Source organism: Chiloscyllium punctatum, chromosome 10, assembly GCF_047496795.1.
Source record: "Chiloscyllium punctatum isolate Juve2018m chromosome 10, sChiPun1.3, whole genome shotgun sequence".
Taxonomy (NCBI): domain Eukaryota; kingdom Metazoa; phylum Chordata; class Chondrichthyes; order Orectolobiformes; family Hemiscylliidae; genus Chiloscyllium; species Chiloscyllium punctatum.
The window spans coordinates 63,637,547-63,650,520 of NC_092748.1; the positions used below are offsets into that span (position 1 = coordinate 63,637,547).

Genomic DNA, 12,974 nt, shown 5'->3' on the forward strand with positions numbered 1-12,974 from the left:
GATTTCAAATCATAGTAGGAGGAGGTTGAAGATGTCTGCAAATACTCCCACTAGCTGGTCCACATAGGATTTAAGTGCATAGCGTGGGCTGACCCCATCTGGACTTGTTGCTTTCTGTGGGTTCACCCTAATGTCTGCAGTACGAGGATGCAGGTACATCAGAGGCTTATGGAACAGGTGAAATCACTTCACTGCCCTTCTGTTAAGGTGAGTTTAAGGATTAGGCAGGGATGTACTGTTGCCTGCGTTGTGTTTGACTTTGCTTTTTAACCAGTTATGTCATGTAAACTTTTTCACAAATGACTGATATCCATGTGGTTCGTCTGTCTCTCAAATTTAGTTTGGTATCCCTCTTGGCGTGCCTGATGGCCTTGTGAGGGTCATACATGGATTTCCTGTATAGATCAGGGTCATTTAACTTGAACGCCTCAGACCTGGACTTTAGCAGGTAGTAGATCTCCTGGTTCATCAATGGCTTCTGGTTGGGGAATAATTGGATTAAATTCTTTGTCATTAATGAGTCTGTGATGGTAGTGGTATACCTATTTCGGTTGGCCACTGAGTTCATGCATATGAATCAGGTGACCAACCCTAAGCAGTCCCGTGGAAGCCCTTCAGTTTCCTCTGACCGACACTGCACTACTTTCTGTACTGAGGGTCCTCACGCTTCAACTTCTGCTTATAAGCCGGGAGGACGAACACAGTGTTGTGGTCTGATTTTCCAAAATGCATGTGTTTGCGAGTTTTGAGAATTGTAGCTCAGGTTTAGGTTTTGAATGTAGGTTTGCTCGCTGAGCTGAAAGGTTCATTTCTAGAGGTTTCATTACCTTACTAGGTAACATCTTCAGTGGACCTCATGTGAAGCAATGCTGAAAATTCCTGCTTTCTATTTATATGTTTAGGTTTCTTTAGGTTGGTGAAGTCATTTCCTGTGGTGATATTATTTCCTGTGCTGAAGTCACTTCCTGTTCCTTTTCTCAGGGAGTGGTAGATTGAGTCTAACTCGATGTGTTTCTTGGTAGAGTTCTGATTGGAATGCCATGCTTCTAGGAATTCTCATGCATTTCTTTGTTTGGCTTGTCCTAGGATGTATGTATTGTCCTAGTCGAAGTGGTGTCCTTCCTCATCCGTATGTGAGGATACTAGTGAGAGAGGGTCATGTCTTTTTGTGGCTAGTTGGTGTTCATGTATCCTGATGTCTAGTTTTCTGCCTGTTTGTCCAATGTAGTGTTTGTTACAGTCCTTGCATCGTATTTTGTAAATTATGTTAGTTTTGCTCTTTGAGGTGAACCTGCACAGCAGGTAGCATGGATGGCATTTCACTGTTAAATATTCTAGGTCCTGGGAGCCACGTCTGAGCACCAGGAGGTGTTAATTAAGAGGCAGACCTCACCCCCTCTTGCCTCACTCAAGTCAACCGAGCAGTCCATTCGCTGAACTGAGAAACCCTCCGGTTGTAAGGTGTAGCAGGCATGGGCCATGTCTCTGTGAAATAGAGCACACAGAAATCCTTGAATTCTCTTTGGAAGGAGAGTCTAGTTTTAAGTTCATGCATTTTGTTCTCAATGGCTTTGATGTTTGATAGATGTATGCTGGAAGGCGTGGGGGGGATTGGCTCGAAACCTCGGAGCTTCAGTCTCACCTGAAGCCCAGCATGTTTCCTGGGTTGGTGGCTGGTCCTAGTTGATCCTGGATGTTGGTGAGGGAAGTCATCTGCTATGAGAGGTGAGTGAGTGCTCCTTATGGGGTACTGAGCATCAATCGCAGCCTTGAGCTTTCTGCAGGGTCTCAATGTTGGTCACCATGGGCTCAGGTCACGTTCCTGAGCGTATCGCACTTCAATTCCAGCATAGGTAATTGGGCTTCAATGATCAGAGAATCCCCAGACTTAGAACTGAGTTTTAAAAGAACAGAATGTGCTAATGTGTCGTATTTTCTGACTGAAAAAGGAAACATTGGTGATTCACATTATGCAAATTTCATTTGGCACTGAGATTGAAAGGGCCAAGAGATTCAATATTAGCAGAATGTGACAATTTACAGATTATGTTATTTTCAAGCATAAGTTCTTCAAAAGATCATTTATTTTTGCTTTGTCCTGCATTTCTACAGTAAGGCAGTTCTCCTATTAACGGATTGTTGCATTCTTGTGCAACCCCACATTATAGAAAAATCACAATTTAGAAACAGCGCTTAAAGTGTTGGTGATGTAATCGTGTTATAGCCAATATACGTTTTAAAAGTTTGTGCTTTAGAAACAATGTCCACAATTCATCAATCGTGTTACAGCGAATTCACATTAAGGAAACACACTTTATAGCAAACCAAACTTACGTTATATTGAGAGAATTTCAGTTGATTAGATTAGATTACTTACAGTGTGGAAACAAGCCCTTCAGCCCAACAAGTCCACACCGCCCCGCCGAAGCGTAACCCACACATACCCCTACATCTACATTTACCCCTTACCTAACACTATGGGCAATTTAGCATGGCCAATTCACCTGGCCTGCACATCTTTGGACTGTGGGAGGAAACCGGAGCACCAGGAGGAAACCCATGCAGACACGGGGAGAACGTGCAAACTCCACACGGCGGGAATTGAACCCGGGTCTCAGGCGCTGTGAGGCAGCAGTGCTAACCACTGTGCCACCGTGCCGCCCAAGTGATTCATTTAAATATGAATCAATACTTATTGTTGTTTTTATTTGTAAAACCTGTAATTGTGTTTTGTCAGTCTAAAGAGTATAATTTCAATGAATGCAGTTTACAGTAAATAGTCTGGTCAGTAGTTCAATGACCCATATTATGTTGCAATGGCAATTTGCAGAAGGGTACATCTTCTAAATTATAAGTGACACCAGGATAGAAATTGGAATGCCTCATATCTGTTTTGCAGCTTTCAACAGGTGGAAGGCATAGCTATAAAGCTGTGGGACCAATTTGCAGACATAGATCTTATTGATAAAATGTAGCCTTGGATGAATTGGACATCCTAATTTCCCTCTTCAAGAATTTTAATGCTAGTTAAAGGATTCCTTGAAATAATTACTCTTATCAGTCCCAAAGATCATCGCTGGTTCTCACCTTCTTCTAAAAAACATCCTTTAACCAGCTCAAATCTGATCACTGAAGGCACTAAGTAGAAATGTTCCAATTGACTGCTTTGTTGATGAGCTACCCGGTGATGTATGGAGACAAAAAAAAACTGCAGATGCTGGAATGCAAGATTGACAAGCAGGAGGCTGGAAGAACACAGCAAAACATTCTATCAAGTTGGTGATGTATAACAGTCTGCAGCTTGCTTGTCTAATTTAAATAATGTTCAGCTTGATCAGGTTTATCTTTTCTGGTGCACAGATGATACTGTAAGAGTAAATGTTGGCCCACTTGACTTGCTAGCAGCAGTTTTTAAGTCATTGTTGGGAAAGGTGATTGGGATTGATTGTAATGGAATGTTATGGAGCTCTGTCATTTTTTATCTGGAGCTCCAGATGATTTGAAAACAAAATTAAAACTTACCTTTTCAAAAATAGCTGCTTCTGAGACTGCATCCATGCCAGACAAATGTTCTTGTCACAGTATTTATATGGTTAGTTCAGTTCCAGGTTAATGGTACTTCCCAGAATATTGACAGTTGGGGATTCAGCAATGTTATTAGTCACATGAGCTCACTTCACTCGATGTCCTAGCTGAGAAATTGACCAGGAGGTTTTCTTCTACCATCCACTGCAAATGTTCCTTTACTGGTTCACTGGATATTGGGATTCCTATAGATCCAAACACTGTAAGACTTGCCTTATTATCAACTTTGTAAATTGCACCTGAGCCATTTTCCAACCCTACGTTCTTGATGTTGAAGTAGGGTGTGTCAAAGTCAACTTACAGAAAATGGCAACCCTGATCAGATGATTTCTCATGCAACTGCATGGACGGCTCCAGAGAGTTCACTGGCTCTGAAAAATGCCCAATTTATAAGTATTGAAGTCAGCTTGCTGAGCTTGAAGGTTTGTTTTGTCACCATACTAGGTAACATCATCAGTGAGAGTCTCTGGTGAAGCACTGGTGATATGTCCTGCCTCTCTATTTATAGGTCTTGGTTTCTTAGGGTGGCTGATGTCATTTCCGGTTCTTTTTTTCAAGGGAAGGTAGATAGGGTCTAAATCGATGTATATATTGATAGAGTTCTAGTTAAAATATCATGCCTCTAAGAATTCTCGTGTATGTCTTTGTTTTGCTGTCCTACAATGTGTATGTTATGCCAAAGTAGTGTCCTTCTTTGTCTGTATGTATAGAAACTAGTGATAGTAGGTTGTGTTTTTTGGTGGCCGGTTTGTGTTCATGTTTCCTGCTAGTTTGTCTGATGTAGTGTTTTTTACAGTTCTTGAATGGTATTTTGTAAATGACGTTAGTTTTGCTGGTAGTATCTAATGGATCCTTTACATTCATTAGTTGTTGTTTAAGTGTTTTGGTACATTTGTGGGCTACCATGATGCCAAGAGGTCTGAGTAGACTGAAAGTCATTTTCTGATATGCCTTTGATGTAAAGTACCACCAGTTTCTATACATATAGACAAAGAAGGACACGACTGGGACAACACATATATCCTAGGACAGGCAAAACAAAAACATATATGAGAATTATTAAAGGATGGCATTCTAACCAGAACTCCATCAATAAACATCAATTTAGACGCTATCTGCCTACCCTTGAAAAAAATAACCAGAAATGACGTCACCCACCTGAAGAAATCAAGACCTATAAATAAAGAGGCGGAATATACCACCAGCGCTTCACCAAAGACTCTCAGTGATGATGTTACCTCATATAGTGACAAAATGTTTGAAAGCAAACCTTCAAACTCAGCGAGCAAACTTACATATTTATCATCAGCCTGATCTATAAAGCTTCTCAAAAATCGCATGCCCAATTTATCTCAGATTACAGTGGAAGGGTAAGACATCTCAAAGTTTTGAGCACTGACAATTGATCAACCTGTCTGATTTAAACTTTCAATGAAGTCTGGCAGGCATCTATCGGTCATTAGTTTGGTGGATTCTCCAGAGCAATGCCCCAACTAATCTGAATTAATATGAGGTGCAGCACGTAATGAGAAAACCTGAAAGAATGTTTTTATTTATTGCAAACACAATGTGATGCAAAAGCATGGAGGGTCCACTGTAGTAATGCAGGGGATAGGTGAGACCACATTTGGAGCACTGTGTACAGTATTGGTTTTCTTATTTTAGGAAGAATAAAATGTGCTTGAAACAGATCTGAGGAGGTTTAACACACTAACATCCAGAGTGCACACATTGTCTGTTGATGAAAGCTTATTTAGTTGAGGTTAGAAAAGTAAGAGACAACTTGACTGAAACATGTGAAGGTTCTGATGCATCTCGACAGAGATGTTTCCTCTCATGGGAGAATCTGGGACTTGGAGTCACTGTTGAGAAACAAGTGTTGTCCATTTAAGACAGATGAGGTTTTTGTTTCTCACAGAATTGTAAGTCTTTGGAATTTCTTCCTGAAAAAGCAATACAAGCAGAATATTTGAATTTTTTAAAGCAGAAATCTGTAGATTCTAAAAAATAATCAGGATGAAAGATTATTTGGATGTGGTTGGAATGTAGAGTAATCAAATCAGCCATAATCTTAGTGAATAGCAGAGAGGCTGAGTGGTCCACTCCTGCTCCTATTTTCAGATATTTATATGAATGGCCTATGCATGTTCCTAATTCATGTGTATTTGTCTGAATCTGTATCATTACAAATGTGAGTCTGGATTATTGTGAATGTGAATCTGCATAAATGTGCACCTGAATCAATCTAAATATTACTAGAATCAGCAGGGTAGATACATTGGCACATTGCTTAAGATCGAGATGAGTGTGAATTTTTTTCACTCGGTGATAAACCTTTGGAACTCACCAATCTAGAGGTCTCTGAGGCTCAGTGTTTGAAAATTATACTGATTCATTATTACATTTTAAAAACCTCAAGAGATGTGGGAATAGTGCAGAAAAATCACGTTGAAATAAACAATCATCCAGATCTTTACTCATCCAGGAAAATGGAAAGCATTCAATTACACTCCTGACTTATACCTTGCAAAAACAAGCACAGAGAATGCTGGAGAAACTCAGAAGGTCTGGCAGAATCATTGGAAAGAGAAAAACAACATTTTGAGTACAGTATAGCCAACCTTTCAATCTAGTCAGCTGCATTTGGAAAGTAGAACAAGTATACATGGCTTACAGGTCTCTGTTGAGAATATTCTCTGAAAAGTTCAGAAACTAGCTGGAATCAAGCAGAGCAGTTTTGGAATGCCAATGGTCATCCAGATGTGCAGAGGTATTTTGAGAGATGAGGTATTCTGCAAATGATGTCTGATAAGATGGGGACAGAATAGGACTTGATGGATATCTCTGGGATGACGTATGTAATTGTTGAGGCGAGTCATGATGAGAAAACTCACTAGCCTCATGCAGAAAGCCATGCAAAAAACTTAACTCAGACTCTGCCAAAATAATGTAAGATTCCGCTCAGAAAGGTCATAAGATGAAATGAGGTCATTGCTGATGTTATAATCCTCAACTCAATTCCACATTACTTTACCATTCCTTCACTGACACTGAGTCAAAGCTGGAACTATTTTCGTAAGCTTACTGTGGGTATACCTGCTCTCCACGTTGTGCTGAGGTTCAAGAAAGCAGTTCAGCACCACATTCTCAAAAGCAATTGAGGAAAAAAGCAATAAACACTGTTCTAGCCAGTGATACTTGCATCCTGTTAGTGAATAACGAAAAGATCAAATTAGATTGACCATATTTTAAAGGGAGGGGAGATACTATGGATGGATTTTAATGGACACCCCACACAGCCAGAAATATCAGAATCAGTAAGCATTTGAACTTTTTGAAGCCTCAAATTGCTGTTTTTTAAGCCTCATATTACTGTTTGAAACCACTTAATAAAGTTACAACTTGTTCTTTCAGATGGACCATATTTAAATGTCAATGTGATTAATGAACAGAATGGGCTGTGAATGAATAATTTTGTAAATGTCAATTACAGTCAAATAATCAATTAGCAAACATTTTGAAATATTTAAAAATTGTATTGTTATGAAAATATTTTGACCTTTACCTTGGTCCATATGAATGTCCTGCTCTTGAATCTTCACCCTATAAATACTTGTGTAAGGTATTTAACTATTTTTTTTTGTTTGCAGTGTGACCCAGTTCTTGGGTAATTTTGTTTTGTGAAAGCAATCCCAGTTTCTTGTACGCTACATGTCCGTCAACTGAGACATTTGGACTGTAAATGCATTTGTTAATTAGAGATTTTTCATGATACAGGTTTCAAATATGCATTCCTAAAAAAATTGCTCCATAGCAAAAGTGAGATTTTGTATAAGAGTCTTGTACCCACAAAAGGTTGAGTTGTCTGTCTTGCGCACACTCCAGTAGCATGCATGTTTTGAGTTCATTTTAACCCCTGCTTTTTGGTCCTATCCTCGAAGATTTTTAATTCAAATTAGTGTTCAAGAAATAAAGCTTCAGAATATCCCAGGGAATGTAGAAATATATTATCTGTTTTTAGGAACTGTTGCACAGACAAATCAACAAAAAAATAATTAGTTACCTGTTTTGTTTTCTTTTTCCAGTTCAGGTGTGAGTAATGTGTAATGATGAAGTAATTTCAATTAACTCAGTTGGTTAGTCTGTATAGTCTGTATGCTTAATAACCCTTCCATTTTGCAAGCTAAGGTGTTCCCTCTTGTCCATTGTAATACCGTGGTATAATTGGAGAGATGGTGATATGCAGAAGTCAATGATTAACAGTTTGGATAACTGAGGACTGCCCCAAGAGGGAGAAATGCTGCGGTGTGATCTTAGCATGCTTAACATCTTCAATCTATTCAGTAGATGGTTTTACTATATTGCAAAACCCTGCTTCTAAATATTGTCTTATTTTTAGAACTCTAGTGTTGAACTCTAGTTTTTACTATCTGATTATGCAAAGCTTAATAAGGTCTATCAATCAGTTGCTCGACTTCTTAAATGGGACTAATAAAGAAGTGTTGAGATTTATATTGTAGTATAAGTTAAAGGCACCTGTTCAGTGAAACATTGGACCCACAGGTTGAGTCAGCTGTTTGCTTGTTGGAGTAGTAGGCCTTAATTTAAATATGGTAAAAACAGTGACTGCAGATGCTGAAAACCAAATACTGGATTAGTGGTGCTGGAAGAGCACAGCAGTTCAGGCAGCATCCAACGAGCAGCAAAATCAATGTTTCGGGCAAAAGCCCTTCATCAGGAATAAAGGCAGTGAGCCTGAAGCATGGAGAGATAAGCTAGAGGAGGGTGGGGGTGGGGAGAGAGTAGCATAGAGTACAATGGGTGAGTGGGGGAGGAGATGAAGGTGATAGGTCAAGGAGGAGAGGGTGGAGTGGATAGGTGGAAAAGAAGATAGGCAGGTCGGACAAGTCAAGGAGACAGTAACTGAGCTGGAAGTTTGAAACTAGGATGAGGTGGGGGAAGGGGAAATGAGGAAGCTGTTGAAGTCCACATTGATGCCTTGGGGTTGAAGTGTTCCGAGGCGGAAGATGAGGCGTTCTTCCTCCAGGCGTCTGGTGGTGAGGGAGCGGCGGTGAAGGAGGCCCAGGACCTCCATGTCCTCGGCAGAGTGGGAGGGGGAGTTGAAATGTTGGGCCACGGGGCGGTTTGGTTGATTGGTGTGGGTGTCTCGGAGATGTTCCCTAAAGCGCTCTGCTAGGAGGCGCCCCGTCTCCCCAATGTAGAGGAGACCACATCGGGAGCAACGGATACAATAAATGATATTGGTGGATGTGCAGGTGAAACTTTGATGGATGTGGAAGGCTCCTTTAGGGCCTTGGATAGAGGTGAGGGAGGAGGTGTGGGCACAGGTTTTACAGTTCCTGCGGTGGCAGGGGAAAGTGCCAGAATGGGAGGGTGGGTCGTAGGGGGGTGTAGACCTGACCAGGTAGTCATGGAGGGAACGGTCTTTGCGGAAGGTGGAAAGGGGTGGGGAGGGAAATATATCCCTGGTGGTGGGGTCTTTTTGGAGGTGGCGGAAATGTCGGTGGATGATTTGGTTGATGCGAAGGTTTGTAGGGTGGAAGGTGAGCACCAGGGGCGTCCTGTCCTTGTTACGGTTGGAGGGGTGGGGTCTGAGGGCGGAGGTGCGGAATGTGGACGATATGCGTTGGAGGGCATCTTTAACCACGTGGGAAGGGAAATTGCGGTCTCTAAAGAAGGAGGCCATCTGGTGTGTCCTATGGTGGAACTGGTCCTCCTGGGAGCAGATACGGCGGTGGCGGAGAAATTGGGAATATGGGATGACATTTTTGCAAGAGATAGGGTGGGAAGAGGTGTAATCCAGGTAGCTATGGGAGTCAGTGGGTTTGTAAAAAATGTCAGTGTCAAGTCGGTCGTCACTAATGGAGATGGAGAGGTCCAGGAAGGGGAGCGAGGTGTCAGAGATAGTCCAGGTAAATTGAAGGTCAGGGTGGAATGTGTTGGTGAAGTTGATGAATTGCTCAACCTCCTCGCGGGAGCACGAGTTAGCGCCAATGCAGTCATCAATGTAGCGGAGGAAGAGGTGGGGAGTGGTGCCGGTGTAATTACGGAAGATCAACTGTTCTACATAGCCAACAAAGAGACAGGCATAGCTGGGGCCCATACGTGTGCCCATGGCTACGCCTTTGGTCTAGAGGAAGTGGGAGGATTCAAAGGAGAAATTGTTAAGGGTGAGGACCAGTTCGGCCAAACGAATGAGAGTGTCAGTGGAAGGGTACTGTTGGGGACGTCTGGAGAGGAAAAAACGGAGGGCTTGGAGGCCCTGGTCATGGCAAATGGAGGTGTAGAGGGATTGGATATCCATGGTGAAGATAAGGCGTTGGGGGCCGGGGAAACGGAAGTCTTGGAGGAGGTGGAGGGCGTGGGTGGTGTCTCGAACGTATGTGGGGAGTTCCTGGACTAGGGGGGATAGGACAGTGTCAAGGTAGGTAGAGATGAGTTCAGTGGGGCAGGAGCATGCTGAGACAATGGGTCGGCCAGGCTTGTGGATCTTGGGAAGGAGGTAGAACCGGGCAGTGCGGGGTTCCCGGACTATGAGGTTGGAAGCTGTGGGTGGGAGATCTCCTGAGGTGATGAGGTTCTGTATGGTCTGGGAGATGATGGTTTGGTGATGGGGGGTGGGGTCATGGTCGAGGGAGCAGTAGGAAGAGGTGTCCTCGAGTTGGCGTTTGGCTTCAGCGGTGTAGAGGTCAGTGCGCCAGACTACCACTGCGCCCCCTTTATCCGCTGGCTTGATGGTGAGGTTGGGATTGGAGCAGAGGGATTGGAGGGCTGCGCGTTGTGAGGGTGAGAGGTTGGAGTGGGGGAGGGGGTCGACAGGTTGAGGCGGTTAATGTCCCGGCGGCAGTTGGAAATGAAGAGGTCGAGGGCAGGTAATAGGCCAGCGCGGGGTGTCCAGGTGGATGCAGTGTGTTGGAGGTGGGCGAAGGGGTCCTCGGAAGGTGGGTTGTTCATTGTTCTTAAAGAATATAAATTATTTTACTTAAAGGAATATTTTTCTTGTACAAAAGCTTAATCCACAAGACTTTCGTTAGAAACATTCTTCTTATTAAAGTCAACAGGCAGTGCAGAAGTCTCAAAACTGTAGCCATATTGGTGAAAGGAAGGGGAAGAAATATTTGCATTTGATAAATATGTCATGGCAACAACAGATTTGAATTGTATTGACACTTGTTAGTCACGTTTAGAAATTGAGATCACGGTATTAGTTCTCATATTTAGTACAAACATCACAATTGTGCTAATGAGGCTATTTTCCCTGGAGCATTGGGCTGTTTTCCCTGGAGTGTCAGGGGCTGAGGGGTGACCTTATAGAGGTTTATAAAATCATGAGGGGCATGGATAGGGTGAATGGACAAGGGCTTTTACCTGGGGTGGGGTTTGTCTAGAACTAGATTGCATAGGTTTAGGGTGAGAGGGGGAAACATTTAAAAGGGACCTAAGGGGCAACTTTTTCATGCAGAGGATGGTGCATGTGTGGAATGGGCTGCCAGAGGAAGTGGTGGAGGCTAGTACAATTGCAACATTTAAAAGGCACCTGGATGGGTATATGATTGGAAGAGTTTAGAGGGATATGGGCTGGTTGCTGGCCAATGGGAATAGACTAGTTTTGAATATTTGGTCAGCATGGATGAGTTGGACCAAAGGGTCTGTTCCCATGCTGTATATCTCTATGACTCTATCTGTGACAATCCTTTTAAAGTGACGAGATAGCTCACTCACTTCACTCCAAGTGCATGCTGGGAATGCCTAGATATGAGCATGTATGTGCTGCAATAGCACAGCATGGAAGGTGAAATTTCTATCAGTGAATTACATATTTCTGGATTTCAGAGCAGGACTTCCATCCTCCCACCTGAGGCTCCAAGGTTTACCACAAGACCCCTGTCTTGCAAACTTTGCTGTTCCTCTGTCGTTCTACTACTTTCCCCAGCAGTGACTTCCCACAGAGGATACCTGCCTGACAACCAACTAGTCTCTCGATCCAGCAAAAAAATTGAGACAAAAATGTTAATGAGTTCCAGCCATTGAATTTACTAGAGAATTGGAATACAAGCATAAGGAAGTGTAACTTTTTAGGTCACATTAAATCTTCATCAAACCTTGATCAATTTTGGGCACTTGACTTCAGGAAAGACATTATTTCTAGGGATCAGTTAGAGCACAAAAGAATGATACAAGAATTTAAAGTAAATGGTTAAAACAGATTGCAAAAGGGGATTTAGAAAGTTTAATAACCTAATAGTGATTTTAAAAAGGCCAAAGGATTCAATAAATTAGATACAAGGATGTGATTACCCTCATAGGGGAGTGCAGAAAGAAAACTAACTCAATCTTAATCTCAAAATTAGAGTGAGCGTAACTTGAAGTAAAGTCAGGATTTTTTTTTCTTTTATGCCAAGGGTAGAAATCTGAAACTTCTGAATTTGACCCCAGCTGGGTCAATTTTATTTTTCAAAATTGAAATTGACAGATTTTTATCATGAGTGTCCCAAGGGATATGGAGAATAGACTATAATCACATAGAGTGGCAGAATAGGTTCAAGGACATAAATGGTCCAGTTCTATTGTTATGTAATCTTTTTACTATTTTGACACTGCAGTTTCTCCCTTTAATTTGCAGATTTCTGGCAACTACAGTATTTTTTCAATGTCTCTCTTATATTTTACGCTTATTCACTGATAGATTGTATCATTTATTCCATTATTATGTATTTTCAGTTTGCACCAAGCTTAATGGTTTTCTTTGATGTTGCAACATCTGTTTTGCTGACATTTAGCTGTGTTCAGCAGTTCTGCCTATGACTCTTTTGCTTTCCAGTACCATTACTGAATTTGTTTAATCTGCAGTTCTGCCCATCTCTGTTCATCTAAATTGAATCAGATATACAATTCATCCCATTGAAAATTTGCTGTTTCATTTGAATCCTTTGAGTTATGGGTTGATTCAAGTTACTGCTCTCAAATGGGAAGGTGATAGCATAGTTGCAGACAGTAAAATTTACATTCAATACAATCTGGAACAACGAGCTGGTCTAATAGCAACCATGTAACCATTGTCAATTGTTGTACAAAAAGAGTTGGGTTCACTTAATGTCCTTTAAGTGCTGTTCTCACCTGGTTAAGCCTACATGTGATTCCTGACCTACAGCAATATGGTTGACTCTTAACTTCCCTCTGGTAAATTAGAGATGGGCAATAATTGCTGGCCTAGCCAGTGTTGCCCATGTCCCATGAACAAATATAGCCTGTTCATGAAACCTGCTGCTCAATTAAAACAATTAAGTCTAGCTCAGAGAAGTAAAGTAATGCAGTGAAATAATTGAAAGTGTGGGAGCCATTTGTTCACCAAAAACACCAAAATTAAT

The 12,974-nt window shown here is 41.8% G+C and overlaps 1 protein-coding gene across 2 annotated transcripts in view; it reads left to right on the forward strand.

The window, feature by feature from the left end:
• The window catches only part of galnt13 (polypeptide N-acetylgalactosaminyltransferase 13), a 433,026-nt gene that overhangs the window by 332,752 nt on the left and 87,300 nt on the right, over positions 1 to 12,974 (forward strand). The gene's annotated exons all lie outside the window — the stretch shown is intronic.